Here is a 15,939-nt window from a genome sequence, read left to right as displayed (position 1 = left end):
TAAGTCACATTGTTCCAGACCACAAAAGTAATGTACAATTACTCGTCAGGCGTGCTCTCGACATCTACGCTGCAGGATGGTAATTGTGTTATAGACATTGGAAACAAACTGAAACTTCATTCAAATATAAGTGGTTTTTTCCGTTACATTACCTCTCAAATGTCATATAAATTAAATAATGTGACCAGTGATGAAAAATTAGATTAATAATTATGAGTAGGAGTGAAACCGTTGCCTCATAACGTTCGCCTTACAAAGCTCTAACGCTAATCACTTCACCACCAGGAACTCTTAACGTCCGGCACCTACGCACATATACATAAGCCACGTAATAGACGGGGTAAAACTCCTCTTCACCTTACTGCTTGCACATTACGTTGTTTTAACGGCCTGCTAAAGGTGTACAAAGCTTGAAGTAAATCTCGACCCCAACGTCGTGGCCACCCTTCGTTAGACCATTAATCCCCAGTCCAACAGGTATTAGGCAGCAATTCTCCCTCCACCCTCACCCCTCACCGTCATCAGCATTAGCGCTAACTAAATTTTAGAATGAAACATAATTTTCTTTGAATACTTTTATTTTTAAAATGGTGAAACATAAATTATATATTGTTTTGTAGGTGTTTTATTAAACCTCCATCTGATGAGTCGTTTGGCATCACTTATTTCTAACGATCTTTCTTTATCGGACAATGAAGCAAGCTAATTGCAACCTACAACTTATTCTCAGAGAAGACGTCGAAAACAGACATTTGTTACAAAACGTGCTGCCTCTGCACCAGTCCTCTCCGTAATGACGTTTGCTTCACCCTCACGATGCACGCCATCCAAAATCAACCAAGCTAAAATGTTTGCACTATTTTTACTATTTGTAATTCACTTGATTCCTGGATTCCTTAGTTCTGAAATGACAAAAATTGGAAGACTGCATGCTGCCGATACTTCGTGTCTGATTACTGCCAATAATAATAATAGTACTGTGTGGCCTTACACAGTGTAATAGCCTTTTCAAAGTTGCAGTTCTGTTGTGCTTTCAGTTAGTTCGTTTTTGCTGCAAAGTGATTATGTACCAATTTTTTGTCTATTTCGAGAGCTGCCTACAACTCGTACAAGGCATTTTCATGAAACGTAGGTGATATATATATATATATATATATATATATATATATATATATATATCTCAATTTTACTGTCAGAGATGCATGGTGCGGAGTGTGGAGTGTGTGTGTTGGGTGGACTAAGTAAAGAAGATGTCCACACGTTCATTTCACACGCTGCAATGTCCACCACACCGTTGAAACATGTAATTGTTACTATCTTGTGTAATCTGTATTACACTCTTTCGAAAGAGCAAAACATTGTAATGATCTCTTAAAAATTACGTAGTTTCTTGATCAAAACACAACTGAGGCTTTTGTTTTTATCCTTCAGAAAACTACATTTTACCTGTCAGGGAGGTGATGAAACTCAGATTAGGCACCACTCCACTAGACGTTCTGCTGTTGTCCGACAGCGATGGCTCAGCCTCTGGGTGCACGAGTGCCACGCCCCCTAGGCTGAGGCGCCGTCTGTGGCACGGATCATGTGGATAATAGACCGGCCGACTGCAGCTCTAGCCAGTTCTTGCCGCCTTGTCGAGTAGCTCCAGTTAGCAGCAATCTAGGCAATGGCGGCTTTCTCTAAGTCGGCAGTACTTTGTGCATCAGAACAGGCCCCAAGACTTAAGTTTATCCGTGCATTGTGGGCGGTTGAAGTGTTCAACTTATCCCAGCAATGCCAGGGACGTATATCAAGGTCTTCAGGCCTTCAGTCCATTACCATATCGACCATTTCTAGATGTTCAGTACATATTTTTCACCGCTTTACTTGCTTGATAATAAGAAATGTTCCCTTTTTGTTAAAAATTTTATTTGTTTACGCGTTTCGTGCATAGCCGATCGTCAGAACATCTGCTAAAAATATCATAAGTGCAATGAAAAAACAAGCACAACTTACAGATGATATTGACTGAAAACGTACTGAAATACATTGAAGAGTGAGTTTACATACCATATAAAGAGACTTTACAGTATTGTGTCTTATGATTTTAATCTCAGTATTGGTGCTACCACCGTTATAGAAACTACATATCACTGCTTCCCACCATATAGCATGGTTGCACTGGGGTTGCAAACTCGCATGAAAAGTCGATGGACAAATTATTAACAAAAACAGTATCATAACAAGTGTAGAAACAATAGGAACAAACCCTTAAACAGTGTTAATTTTTAAAGTCATCAATAAGTTGAGCTAGTACTTTCATGACATTTATAATCTTACTGGCAGATGTTCTGTTTATGAGCTACTCCCGAAACACGTAAGAAAGTAAAATTTGTAATAACTGAAGTGTTATTTGCAACAAAATAAAGCAAGTAAAAAAGGCGCGTTCATTATTGTCATTATAATCGCAGGTCTCTTGCTTGACTCTATTATGCAATTTCAGCTAACCCTACAGGCCTTAAATTTTATCGTGTTCACTGATTCTTCCTGTTAAATTGTGGCCATAAATTTCTTTTCTCCCTTTCAATTCAATATCTTCTCATTAATTATTCATTCTACCCGTCTAATTGCATTCATTCATTTCTAGACCTGCACGAAGCTTCTGTTTTCTTCTTGGTTAGTTGATTTGAGCCCATCGGTCCCATCGGATTAAGGAAGGATGGGGGAGGAGATGGGCCGTGCCCTTTCAAAGGAACCATCAAGGCATTTTCCTAAAGAGATTCACGGAAATCACAGAAAACCTAAATCAGGGTGACCCCACACGGATATGAATCTTCGTTCTCCCGAAAAACATTCCAGTGTGCTAACCACTGCAACACCTCGCTCGGTTTTCTTCTTGTCTACACTGTATACTGTCCAGTTTTTACTTCCTACAAGGCTACACTCCACACAAACACCTTCAGAAAAGACTTCCTTACAATTAGTTTTATGCGATATGTTTAGATATATCTTTCTTAAAAGACAACAAACTGTCTTCAGTCACTAATCGTGACTTTTATTGGAATACGGGAAGTATTTCGAGTCCTGGTGCTCACCTTCAGGTGCTTGAACAAATTACATCGTTTTTTGAAAATACCTTACCAGTGGTCCTGTTAAAAGTGATATAAAACGCTGTACTGTAGGTACAAATTTTAAAAGTTAAGAGCATCGTTTATGCTACCAGTAATGGAAAATGACATGGCACTCACAGGAACATAGCCGTGCTCCCAGCCTAGAAATAGATTGAAAATGGTGAACTGGTTTTCTGTTGCTGTAAAAGTCTATGATAATAACTGTAGACGCCTAAGATAACACCAGAAATAACAGGTCTGTAATTGTAATGCTGTAGTGCTGCATATACTCGTAAGCGTTACTGGAGGTAAAACAATAAGAACTGTGCTATACGACAAGCAATATTTTGGAACATATGTCGGAAAGAGGACGCTAACTGCTTCAGGTTACAGAATATTCAGTAGCTGTCTGCAAATGTGTGGTCACCGAGGAAGACGAATAGGTTGCTATAAGCATACCACAGGAAATTGCAGGTGGAGAGGAGCCAGTGGTAAGTTGACGAAGTGCGCTCGAGTAATTCGACTCGAAGAGCCCCATCCGCCACTTTTAGGCACCAACGTGTCATATCAAGTGTAGCACTCAATTATAACTTGTCACATGTGAACAAGACAACGTATACTTCAGCAGGAGGGATACACTTAATTTTTGCGCACAAATTCACATCCACTTTATTCCACTGGCAACAGGAACAAAGAATATGACATGATGATGGTGACGATGAATACAAAAGTAAATAATTTCCTTAATTCATCTGCAGGAGAAAGGAAAGATGAGGATCCGAGCGAGGTAGAACAGTGGCTAAGGCACTGGACTCGCATTTTGGAGATTTTCCATGGTTTACCTAAAGTACTTAAGGTAAATGACAGAATGATTTCTCTGAGAAGGTCACGTCAGATTCCCTTCCCCATGTTCGCCCTACCCTGGCAAGTGCTCCGTCTTTAATGACGGGTCAGCGAAGGGACGTTAAACCCTGAACTCCATTCCACAGGGGATGAAGATTCTTTCAGGTCCCTCTCAAGTATCGAATTACGATAAAGCACAGGGTGAATGAAAAAGGAAGAACAGATTTCAGTTGTTTATCACAGACAAAGTATGAAAAACAGAAACATTGCACATGTCACTAGCGAGAGAAAGGTTCAGAGTTTTATGTTCGCCAGGTCACTATACCACGCACTCAACATGAGCTCGAGAAACATCGAATTCAGAGTCCATTTTAATTCACACATTAATCAACAGGGCATCGTTAATTGAATCAAGAGCTTCAACAATTCAATTTCTCAGCTTTTGATGAGTGGCTGCTATAACTGGGACAAAGACCTTGTTTTTTAAATACCCCAACAGGAAGAAATAGCAAGGTGTGAGGTCTGTTGACCTGCAAGGACAAAAGCAATGAACAAGATCTTGTTGTCCACCCTTCCAGTCCAGTGTTGTGGGATGGTGTTGTTGACATAATACTGCAGCTCAAAGAGAAAGCGAGGCGGGGAGCCGTCATGTTACAGTTTCTTCAGCAAAAAAGAAAAGTCATAATCACCGTGAACAGAATCGGCACAAAACACTTTCAGTTTCGGTGAGCCTCTTTCATGTTTGATGACGACACGAGAATTTTGACACCCAAATTCTTACCTTATGGCGGTTTCTTTACTCGATACATGAAATGTCAATTCGCCCGAAAATATCAGTCGTTCGGAAACAGTGTCCTCTGTCATATCCTGGAGAATTTAAATGCAAAATTCATATCTTCTGTTACGGTCGTCGGGATGAACTAGCTGCGTAACTGCTAGTTTCAACGCTTCGTATGAAAGCGTCATTTCAGAACACTCCACCACGTTGTTTGAGAAAGCTGAAGTTCCTGGTCTGCCCGTCTTGTGGCCTTCCAAGGGCTCCCTGTGAATGCGTCTCGGATACGCTCGACATTTTCATCCGATGTGAGTGATCGACAAGTGCTCTTCGCTTTACAAAGGCAACCAGCTTCCTAGAATTCTGTATGCCAATCGTAAATGTGCCTACGCAAAGGGAGCTTTTTGCTGACGCGACGACGCAATGCACGTTGCACTCGAATAATAGATAAACTTCGGGTAAATTCCAACACATAAAATGATTTCTCTTGTGGTGTAGTTGCCATATTGCCACAAACAAAGCGCAGCTGTGTCAAAAGTTTGAACTTTCTTCTATCCAGTGACATGCGCAATGTGTTTCTACATTTAACCAAACAAAAACAAAAGCTTTGCATCACCCCGGTTCCCAGAACTCTTGAAGATAGACGTTGACTGTGAAAATTGTATCAGACACACAGTCTCTCTGACTGTTCAGAGATGTCACTAAACCCGGCCAAAGATGTGAACAACCATGCACGAGCAGCGCCTATTAGACAGAGGGGTCGGACAGCCGATCAGTTCCAGTCATTCCACCAGGGGGGAGGTACACGGCTCGTGTTGTCTGTAGTTCAACCGTGCCTAGATGGTCAATACCGCGGATAGATCACGTCCGCATTGTTACTTTGTGCCAGGAAGGGCTCTCAACAAGGGAAGTGACCAGGCGTCTCGGAGTGAACCAAAGCGATGTTGTTCGGACATGGAGGAGATACAGAGAGACAGGAATTGTGGATAACATGCCTTGCTCAGACCGCCCAAGGGCTACTACGCTACCTACGGATTATGACTCGGAGGAACCCTGACAGCAACGACACAATGTTGAATAATGTTTTTCCTGCAGGCACAGGACGTCGTGTTACGACTCAAATTGTGCGCAGTAGGCTGCATGGTGCGCAACTTCACTCCTGAGGTCCATGGCAAGGTTTATCTTTTTGCAACCACGACACCATGCAGAGCGGTACAGATGGGCCCAACAACAAGCCGAATGGACCGCTTAGGATTGGAATTACGTTGTTTTCACCGGTGAGTGTTGCATATGCCTTCAAACAGACAATCGTCGAAGACCTGTTTGGAGACAACCTGGTCAGGCTGGCAACCATATCGGCAGCATATTGGTTAGGCATTCGTCTCCATGGACGACAATTCGCATCCCCCATCGTGCACATCTCGTGAATGACTTCCTTCAGGATAACGACATCCCCCGACTACACTGGCCAACTTGTTCTCCCGACATGAACCCAATCGAACATGCCTGTGGTAGATTAAAAAGGGCTGTTTATGGACGACGTGACCCACCAACCACTCTGAGGGATCTACGTGGAGTCGCCGTTGAGGAGTGGGACAATCTGGACCAACAGTGCCTTGATGAACTTGTGGATAACATTCCACGACGAATACAGGCATGCATCAATGCAAGAGGACGTGCTACTGGGTGTTAGAGGTATCGGTTGATACATCACTCTGGAGTACCACCTCTGAATTTCTCGCTGTATGGTGGAACAACATGCAATGTGTGGTTTACATGAGCAATAAAAACGGCTAAAATTATGTTTATGTTGAACTCTATTCCAATTTTCTGTACGGGTTCCGGAACTCTTGGAACTGAGGTGATGCAAAACTTTTTTTGATGTGTGTAATTTGTCCTTAATAAACAACCGAATTCTGTTTTTCCTGTTTGAATCACCCGGTATAATTAAAGGGACAAGCTCTGTTAGTGGACGTCTCCACGTCTGCTGTTCCATGTGAAGTACGGTTCGTTAGAAAATTATTGTCACTACCGCTTTTAAAATTGCGACAGTACTTCGCAGAGGGATCTGTCGAAAGTAGTTTTTATGAAAGGTAATGCGTATGGTTCCTCTTACTTCGGCAACAATGTTGTTACTGTCCCTGCATTTTCCTTTCTGCTGCGTATCGTCTGTGTATCATTTATCGCTACACACAGGTGAGGAGATTGTAGAGAAACTAGTAGGTAACGTTTTGCTCAGGAAACGTTTTTCTCAATAACATACGTCTGTAAAGGAAAACTACGACACCAAAATATAAGCCAGCGGGAGAAATAGTATCCTCCGCAAAACTGTAAGTTCAAATTTAAATATTTACTCCGCTACTGACGAAAACAACTGAAGTTGTCTACTCAGCGCATATGGCTCTTCTATGTGATAGTATCCCCCCCCCCCCCCCACCCTCTCCGTCCTCGGCCAGTCCCTCCTCCTCATGCCAAGCGCGTGGATGCTACACTCGACGAAACTGCAGGCTGGTAACGGGCTGTGTGAAAAGCGCTGCTTCACTACAAGTAAGCTCCGTTACCTGTCTCGAATCGTTCCACTGAGAAGTAGGCGGGAGGCAGTTGGTCACAACTACAAAAAGAGAACGACGTCTTCTACAGCCGCACCACACCCACTACACAGCTTGCAAGTTAGTCCAGGCTTGCACAGAGCGACGGAGGTCCAAGTACAACACACTCAGCGTATAGAGATGGAGATACGGTAAAAGACCATCTCCGGGTGGAACACCATCAAAAGAAGTCTCCATCTCGCCTCCCCTGTGTTTCGTCCCGGCGTAAAAGAGCGAAAGAGCGTCCGTTGTAAATGATTTGTCACATCTGACCTTTACCTTTCTCTACCCCGGCCGCCTTTCACTTCTGCACTGCTGTGGTCCCAGCCCTAGGGGTGGGAATCATATGGGCCCCGGTCTCCCTCCCCCACGAATAGGCGAGATATTAGGAATGGGACGAGGACTGCTTTGCGGCTCAGGCGTCACCGCGGGATCGCAGACAGTTAGAGGCTATGTTACACAGAAACACCCAACAAACATACAGCATAGCGAAAACTTAATAACATAGAGTTTTTCTGGACGCACTGTTCACCACTTGCTTGAAAACATACTTTTACAACGAATTATTTGTTCTCCTCCCTGATTATGATGTGAAAGATTAAATTAAAGTAAAATTTCTCCCGCCCTTATTATTGGCCTAATATTAAAAACGTAGTAGTTTCGTGACACAATTACGTTAACTATAAGCTATTAATTGTGTTTTTATGAAGCTGGCAAAAATTCTAAAGAATAAAGGTTTCTAAAGAACATGAGCAGAAAAATACTCTTGTACGAGACGATTCCTTCAAGATAATCAGAAATGAAACACATTTAACAAGACACAATGAACCTCTAAGAGAATTATATGTCAACAAGAATTTAAATTTGACAGATTTCTCCAATTTTAAACTCCTACTCTGGAATTTTTTAATTAAATAAGAAAAAATAGTAACTTAATGGTATGCTCGCAATATCCACACAACATTTTTAGGAATTACTTTAAATTACTCTGAAATATGAAAAAAAGCAATTAGAAATCAACAAATACTGCATAGTAGTAAAGCTGCTTGACATGGCTAAATGGTGACCGGTTCATAATACTTTATCTATAAAAATAGAAAAAGTCCATATAGTCAAAGAATATAATCAAGTTCTGATTCCGCTATGATTTTCATCAACGAGCCAGCAGAAGGGATACGACAGTGAAGCTCGCCAATGTGTATTCTGTTAAGTACAAGACTTGTTATGTTCCTTTTATTACTACAGAAATATATTTATGAAAAAAAAAATTAATTGTGATTTCGCTGACGACAAATTGTAAAGTTCTTACTTTTTGACGCGGTCGACACAAGACACTGTAGTAGATTTTACTCTCATACTTGTAAAGATAGTTTGCTAACCATAATTTTAAGATTTTGAAATTCTGCAACTGAGTTGCTTGACATCAGTATCCCAAACATTCAAAGAAAGAGAAGGAGAGAGAAAAATAGTTTAAGGCCTGTGGTCTAGCTTGACAAAAGCTGTGATGAAAACTTTTGCGCCCTCAAAGACAGTATGTTCGTAAAGAATAACTCACTCAGCATAGCGTGGAAGGTGTTGAAATGTGTATAGATAAATCGAAAATAATTCACAGGCTAGCGAAATAAAAGAAAATCTGATTGAAAATGACTTAATCTTGTTGATTTTGGTGTGGTGAATTATAAAATGATAACTAAACCGTATCATCCATAATTTTTATATAATTAGCTCTCAACATTTATAAATGGATTTTAGACATTTTAATGATATCTGATTCTCAGACCATTTCAGTTACTTACGATCGGAAGTTGAAATAGTGGTGGTAGTAGTTACACTGGTTAATACATATAGTCGCCATTATGACAAACTTTTTTGCTCTTGTCATTCTTACACAAACACCTCTGTACATTAAATTCGGTTTATTACAACAGTTTGTGAAAGACAATGTTTTTAAGTACCTCTGCGGAAAGGTTCCTAGTCTATACGAAATGAAATTGAAAGAAACCGTGTTTTTTGGAGAAAAATGGAGTTCAATTCTAACTATTAAATCAAAACTGTAGGTGAGAGTTGCTTGCGTACCTTTTTAGGAGGCTGTTGCTAGTTTTAACCAGAGAAGGAAGTACATTATATTTGTTGTACCTCACTTGCTGGAAAAATTCAACAACTTAACTTGTTTGATGAGCCTGAGGAATCAATTTTTTCTGAGTGTCTTTGATTTTTTGTCCCTGAAACTTTGGGTAACGTCAGTGAGAGCCTTCATCAAGACATCGACGTGATGGAGAGCTGGTACCAAGGCCACTACCCGTCTATGTTGGGAGACTACTGCTGATCGCCTCATCGTTTCATACAGCAGACAATTCAGACGATTAAAAGACAAATTAGATGCTTCAAGAAGGAGGAAGAAAGAAGTACAAGGACTATGCATAAATCAACTTCGACTTGGCCATTATAAATAAACAAATGTCTTTAGCTTCACGGCGCTTGCTTGGATAGAAAATGATGCTTTAAAGATCACGTTGTGTTAGATTTCTGTTGCGTTTGTCAATGTGTAAGCAGGCGGCTAGTGAAATGGTCGGTGTTACCGCCTCCGCCGCCAGTTGCGACGTACGTTTTGTCATTCTGTCAATGTTGACGAAATTCGCCGTCGATTGTACCGAATGTATGGGATGACTTATGAATGGTGGAGTTGGAGGGAGGTTTCGAAAAAAGTTCAAGGGCTGTTGCAGTCCTGTGCGTGCTGAAGACATTCATATGTAGATCATAAACTTGTGCAACATACCGACAAAATTTTGTGCATGAGACGTCATTTCATAATATGCCAGCTTTCTGAAGATTTGCCTCACATTTGCGGCATAAGCATTTTTAACACTGGTATGTTGTTACCATAGGTTTTGAGCACCGTAGGTAGCAAAATGTGTAACCAGTATTCATGAAACTGAACAAATAGGTTCGACCTTGGCATTCCTTCAGAGTTACCTGTCAGTATGGCGAGGAATTTCTGAACAGGAACGTGACTGGGTACGAGAGAGGGGTGCAGTACGTGAAGTCCCAAACTCAGAAACAATGGATGCACACTCATTCTCCCAACAAGTACAAAACATTCGACGGTGTCAAACCGCAAAATGGTTGTTACACTTATTTGGGACCGCAAAGGAAGTTTGACAAGACATTTAATGAGGGTAACGCGGTAGAATACTGTGACATCAGAGGTTTACTGTGTGATTGTTACGACACTCCGAATGTCAGTCCAAAACGAACAGCGCGGGGTCACAACCGAAAGAACGATTGTTCAGTGTGTGGACCAATATTGTGAATCGAACGAAGGAAAAACTCAGATTTGTCAACACCCTCCTTAAACTCCAGACTTGTCACCGAGAAACTTTCATCACTTCCCGAAGACGGGGCCTGGGTGGCCAGTTCGCCCTTCACTACGACTATTAGGTCAAGAGTGCTGCCAACATCTGACGGAAACAGTGGTCGGCACTCTTCGTTGATGAAGGGATGAATAAGCTGGTGAATGGGTGCGACAGATGTTTGAATCTGGGCGGCGACTGTGTGCAGACGTAATGTCACTATGTAAGCCCACATTGTATATAATTTTTTAATCTATTTTTTTGTTGTAATGCTGAAGAGGAGGTTAATTCATAAATAGACAGTGGTCCACAATTCCTATGTCAGAAAGGTGACTTTTCATGTCTTTATTTCGATGATGCCTTACTTCATACTGAAAAATTACATTAATTTTGAACAAAGTTACATGTGTTTTACGCAACTAGGAATACTGACATAGGGGGCCACTGTGGCTGTGTTGTAATTAAAATTCTTTGGTTGTATTTTTCAGCGTCGGGTTACACACAACCGGTTTCGCCATCTCAGAAAGTCATCATCAGATGACTGTGTTTAAAAGGAAAAATGGGAATGGTAGAAAAGTAAGAAAATATACCATAAAATCGAACCAACTTCTGTACACGACTATATCCAACTGAAGACGTTACATAGGAATTCGTCAAAATACAAATGAAGACGCCAGGAGATGGGTCTACGTTTTAAATACACTCCTGGAAATTGAAATAAGAACACCGTGAATTCATTGTCCCAGGAAGGGGAAACTTTATTGACACATTCCTGGGGTCAGATACATCACATGATCACACTTACAGAACCACAGGCACATAGACACAGGCAACAGAGCATGGACAATGTCGGCACTAGTACATTGTATATCCACCTTTCGCAGCAATGCAGGCTGCTATTCTCCATTGGAGACGATCGTAGAGATGCTGGATGTAGTCCTGTGGAACGGCTTGCCATGCCATTTCCACCTGGCACCTCAGTTGGACCAGCGTTCGTGCTGGACGTGCAGACCGCGTGAGACGACGCTTCATCCAGTCCCAAACATGCTCAATGGGGGACAGATCCGGAGATCTTGCTGGCCATGGTAGTTGACTTACACCTTCTAGAGCCCTTTGGGTGGCACGGGATACATGCGGACGTGCATTGTCCTGTTGGAACAGGAAGTTCCCTTGCCGGTCTAGGAATGGTAGAACGATGGGTTCGATGACGGTTTGGATGTACCGTGCACTACGTCCACCCGGCCTCCCGCATGCCCACTATACGCCCTCGCTCAAAGTCCGTCAACTGCACATGCGGTTCACGTCCACGCTGTCGCGGCATGCTACCAGTGTTAAAGACTGCGATGGAGCTCCGTATGCCACGGCAAACTGGCTGACACTGACGGCGGCGGTGCACAAATGCTGCGCAGGTAGCGCCATTCGACGGCCAACACCGCGGTTCCTGGTGTGTCCGCTGTGCCGTGCGTGTGATCATTGCTTGTACAGCCCTCTCGCAGTGTCCGGAGCAAGTATGGTGGGTGTGACACACCGGTGTCAATGTGTTCTTTTTTCCATTTCCAGGAGTGTATATCTGTGCTAATTTGCATTTTGACGAGTTACTATGTTACGTATTAAAGTACATGTAATTGCGAACAGAAGGTAGTGAGATACCGTAATTTAATTTTCTAGCGTTCTACGATCCTCTTTTTTATTTTGAAACGTATGGTGTGATGACGACCTGCCACGAAGTCGACAGCGGCTATGATAGCATTTGCTTGATATGAGGATGAAAAATACAATAAAGTGATTTCGTTTTATGCGTTTTTTACTATTTTCTAATTTATATAAAGATGTCTGATTGTGACCTCGTATAGACATACAGAGTGTTTAAAAATTTCACCGACAAACTTCGATGGAATGTAGAAGCTGCCTAGAGGAACAAAATGAGGATAGGAAGTAGGAACCCGAGACCAGAAACGTCATCCAACTATGTAATACTGCGTCGAAGTCGGCCACTGTAAATGTATGTATATTCCGATGATTCCGAGTTGATGTTACGACCTTTCAGGGATGATGGAGGAGGATAAATGCATCAATTTGAGGTGAGGCACCCTTGTCCGAGAAACGAAAATCGTTGCGATACCTTTGACAGTAGATTATAAGCACCAGTATTGTTATGGCTAAGATTGTAGGGTAGGAAATTTTGCAGAGGTGTTAGTGGAGATCAAAACAAGGAAAAATTTGCAACAAACATAGGGTCTAAAATCAAACCTGAGGAGCTATGAGCACTTGCTCGTCTTCGCTACTGTGGAACACATGTTCTCTATTGAGCAAGGGCTCCAAGTTCTTAAGGAATGCATTTTAGAGGCTGTGTTTCCTTACTGTTTTTCTTGTTTACGCCCATAGTACCACCTCTGAAATCTGCCCATCCTAAAATCTTAACAACAGTAGTATCGGTAGAGGTATTCCTCTGTCGTAAATATCAGAACGATTTTCGCTTATAACTTTCGACTCGTTTCCTTACGGGGCAGTATGCATTACTCAGATTGATAAATTTACCTCTCTCCATCACCCCTGAATATTTCTAACATCATCACACATTGAGCCTGCGCAAATGATTTCGACGCTCTGTAGCTTCAATGGATGACGTTTCTGGACACGAGTTCCTGTCTTTATTTTGTTCCTCACGACGTCTTCTACCATCCCTCGAAGTTTGTCGCACCATTTCTGGGATACATTGTATATTTACCTTATCACGTCAAGTGCCTGTAACGCCAGGACGTGGCATTCAGTCTCGCTGCAGGCGGAGATGCTAATGATGTGGTCCTTCAGCGAATTACCATGAGTGGTTTATGAACTGATTGCCCTTCTACATGCTCTCGAAGTTTTTCGGTGTAATTTTGAAACAAACTGTATGTATGCAGTGGCCGTTCTTTCGGTCAGGTCCATCTTACGTGATCCAGCGGTCATAAACATACATATTAAAAGATTTTCAGTGACAATAGCGCATTTTGGCATTGAAAAGAATCAACAGTAACAGGCAAAAGTTTGTTCCAGACCGGGACTCGAACTCCAATCTTTCATTTAACGCAAGCGGTCACCTTAACCACCTCGGACATCCGAGCAAGCCACCCATTCGACCGAAATCACCGACCTGTTACACACTACTATAATAGGAGGCACTGACGATGGAGGACGAGTTTAGGTTTGTTCTGCACACCTACATCACGCTTTCTGCGACAGTCGATAAGCGTTCAGTCCTGTTATGTTAGAGACCTGTGTTCGGAATTGCTGAACTTTACCGCGAAATCGAGTGCCGAAGAACGATGCATTTCAATCTTGTAAGTTCGTAGCGCCAGTAATAGCACACGACGTGCAACAAAGGAGGAGCTCTATGCTGTGAATGTCGTAGCCAAGGCAAGCTTGAAACGTAGTCATAGCGAGTAATTTAGTGAATTTATATTTCATTTGTTCTAAGTAGCTATTGCTGATCGTGGTGATAAGTGACAAATTGTACACAAGCAAGCGAAAGACGTAATTTTGAGGATAACCACTTTGTTCAAGAGCAAAGCACGTGTACATGTGGCCCGAAAATGTCACTTGAAACAGGCCAAATGCAATCTTCGTGCGTGCATTGGTCTGTGCGCACCGCCATCGTTCGTGTATCGTAATATAGCGTGGTGTCACCTACCCCGTCAACCCGTTACTCGTCATTTCAGATTACAGTAAAAGGTCGGGCTTGGTGTGCATCTGCCCTGGAAGAATGTATCTTTAGTTACCGCCATCTTATCTATCTACAGGGTGTTTCAAAAATAACCGGTATATTTGAAACGGTAATAAAAACTAAAGGAGCAGCGATAGAAATACACCGTTTGTTGCAATATGCTTGGGACAACAGTATATTTTCAGGCGGACAAACTTTCGAAATTACAATAGTTACAATTTTCAACAACAGATGGCGCTGCAAGTGATGTGAAAGATATAGAAGACAACGCAGTCTGTGGGTGCGCCATTCTGAACGTCGTCTGTCTGCTGTAAGCGTGTGCTGTTCACAACGTGCAAGTGTGCTGTGGACAACATGGTTTATTCCTTAGAACAGAGGATTTTTCTGGTGTTGGAATTCCACCGCCTGGAACACAGTGTTGTTGCAACAAGACGAAGTTTTCAACGGAGGTTTAATGTAACCAAAGGACCGAAAAGCGACACAATAAAGGATCTGTTTGAAAAATGTCAGTGGACTGGGAACGTGACAGATGAACGTGCTGGAAAGGTAGGGCGACCGCGTACGGCAACCACAGAGGGCAACGCGCAGCTAGTGCAGCAGATGGTCCAACAGCGGCCTCGGGTTTCCGTTCGCCGTGTTGCAGCTGCGGTCCAAATGACGCCAACGTCCACGTATCGTCTCATGCGCCAGAGTTTACACCTCTGTCCATACAAAATTCAAACGCGGCAACCCCTCAGCGCTGCTACCATTGCTGCACGATAGACATTCGCTAACGATATAGTGCACAGGATTGATGACGGCGATATGCATGTGGGCAGCATTTGGTTTACTGACGAAGCTTATTTTTACCTGGATGGCTTCGTCAATAAACAGAACTAGCGCATATGGGGAACCGGAAAGCCCCATGTTGCAGTCCCATCGTCCCTACATCCTCAAAAGTACTGGTCTGGGCCGCCATTTCTTCCGAAGGAATCATTGGCCCATTTTTCAGATCCGAAACGATTACTGCATCACGCTATCTGGACATTCTTCGTGAATTTGTGGCGGTACAAACTGCCTTAGACGACACTGCGAACACCTCGCGGTTTATGCAAGATGGTGCCCGGCCACATCGCACGGCCGACATCTTTAATTTCCTGAATGAATATTTCGATGGTCGTGTGATTGCTTTGGGCTATCCGAAACATACAGGAAGCGGTGTGGATTGGCCTCCCTATTCGCCAGACATGAACCCCTGTGACTTCTTTTTGTGGGGACACTTGAAAGACCAGGTGTACCACCAGAATCCAGAAACAATTGAACAGCTGAAGGAGTACATCTCATCTGCATGTGAAGCCATTCCGCCAGACACGTTGTCAAAGGTTTCGGGTAATTTCATTCAGAGACTACGCGATGTTATTGCTACGCATGGTGGATATGTGGAAAATATCGTACTGTAGAGTTTCCCAGACCGCAGCGCCATCTGTTGTTGACAATTGTAACTACTGTAATTTCGAATCTTTGTCTGCCTGAAAATGTACTGTTGTCCCAAGCATATTGCAACAAACGGTGTATCTCTATGACTGCTCCTTTAGTTTTTATTGCCGTTTCA

The 15,939-nt window shown here is 42.6% G+C and overlaps 1 protein-coding gene across 2 annotated transcripts in view; it reads right to left on the bottom strand.

The window, feature by feature from the left end:
- LOC126353858 (calmodulin-like) overlaps window positions 1-15,939 on the bottom strand; it is a 732,664-nt gene that overhangs the window by 421,980 nt on the left and 294,745 nt on the right. The window lies entirely within an intron of this gene.

The sequence above is a fragment of the Schistocerca gregaria genome, chromosome 3 (assembly GCF_023897955.1).
Source record: "Schistocerca gregaria isolate iqSchGreg1 chromosome 3, iqSchGreg1.2, whole genome shotgun sequence".
NCBI lineage: Eukaryota > Metazoa > Arthropoda > Insecta > Orthoptera > Acrididae > Schistocerca > Schistocerca gregaria.
This window is presented reverse-complemented; position numbering and strand designations above follow the sequence as displayed.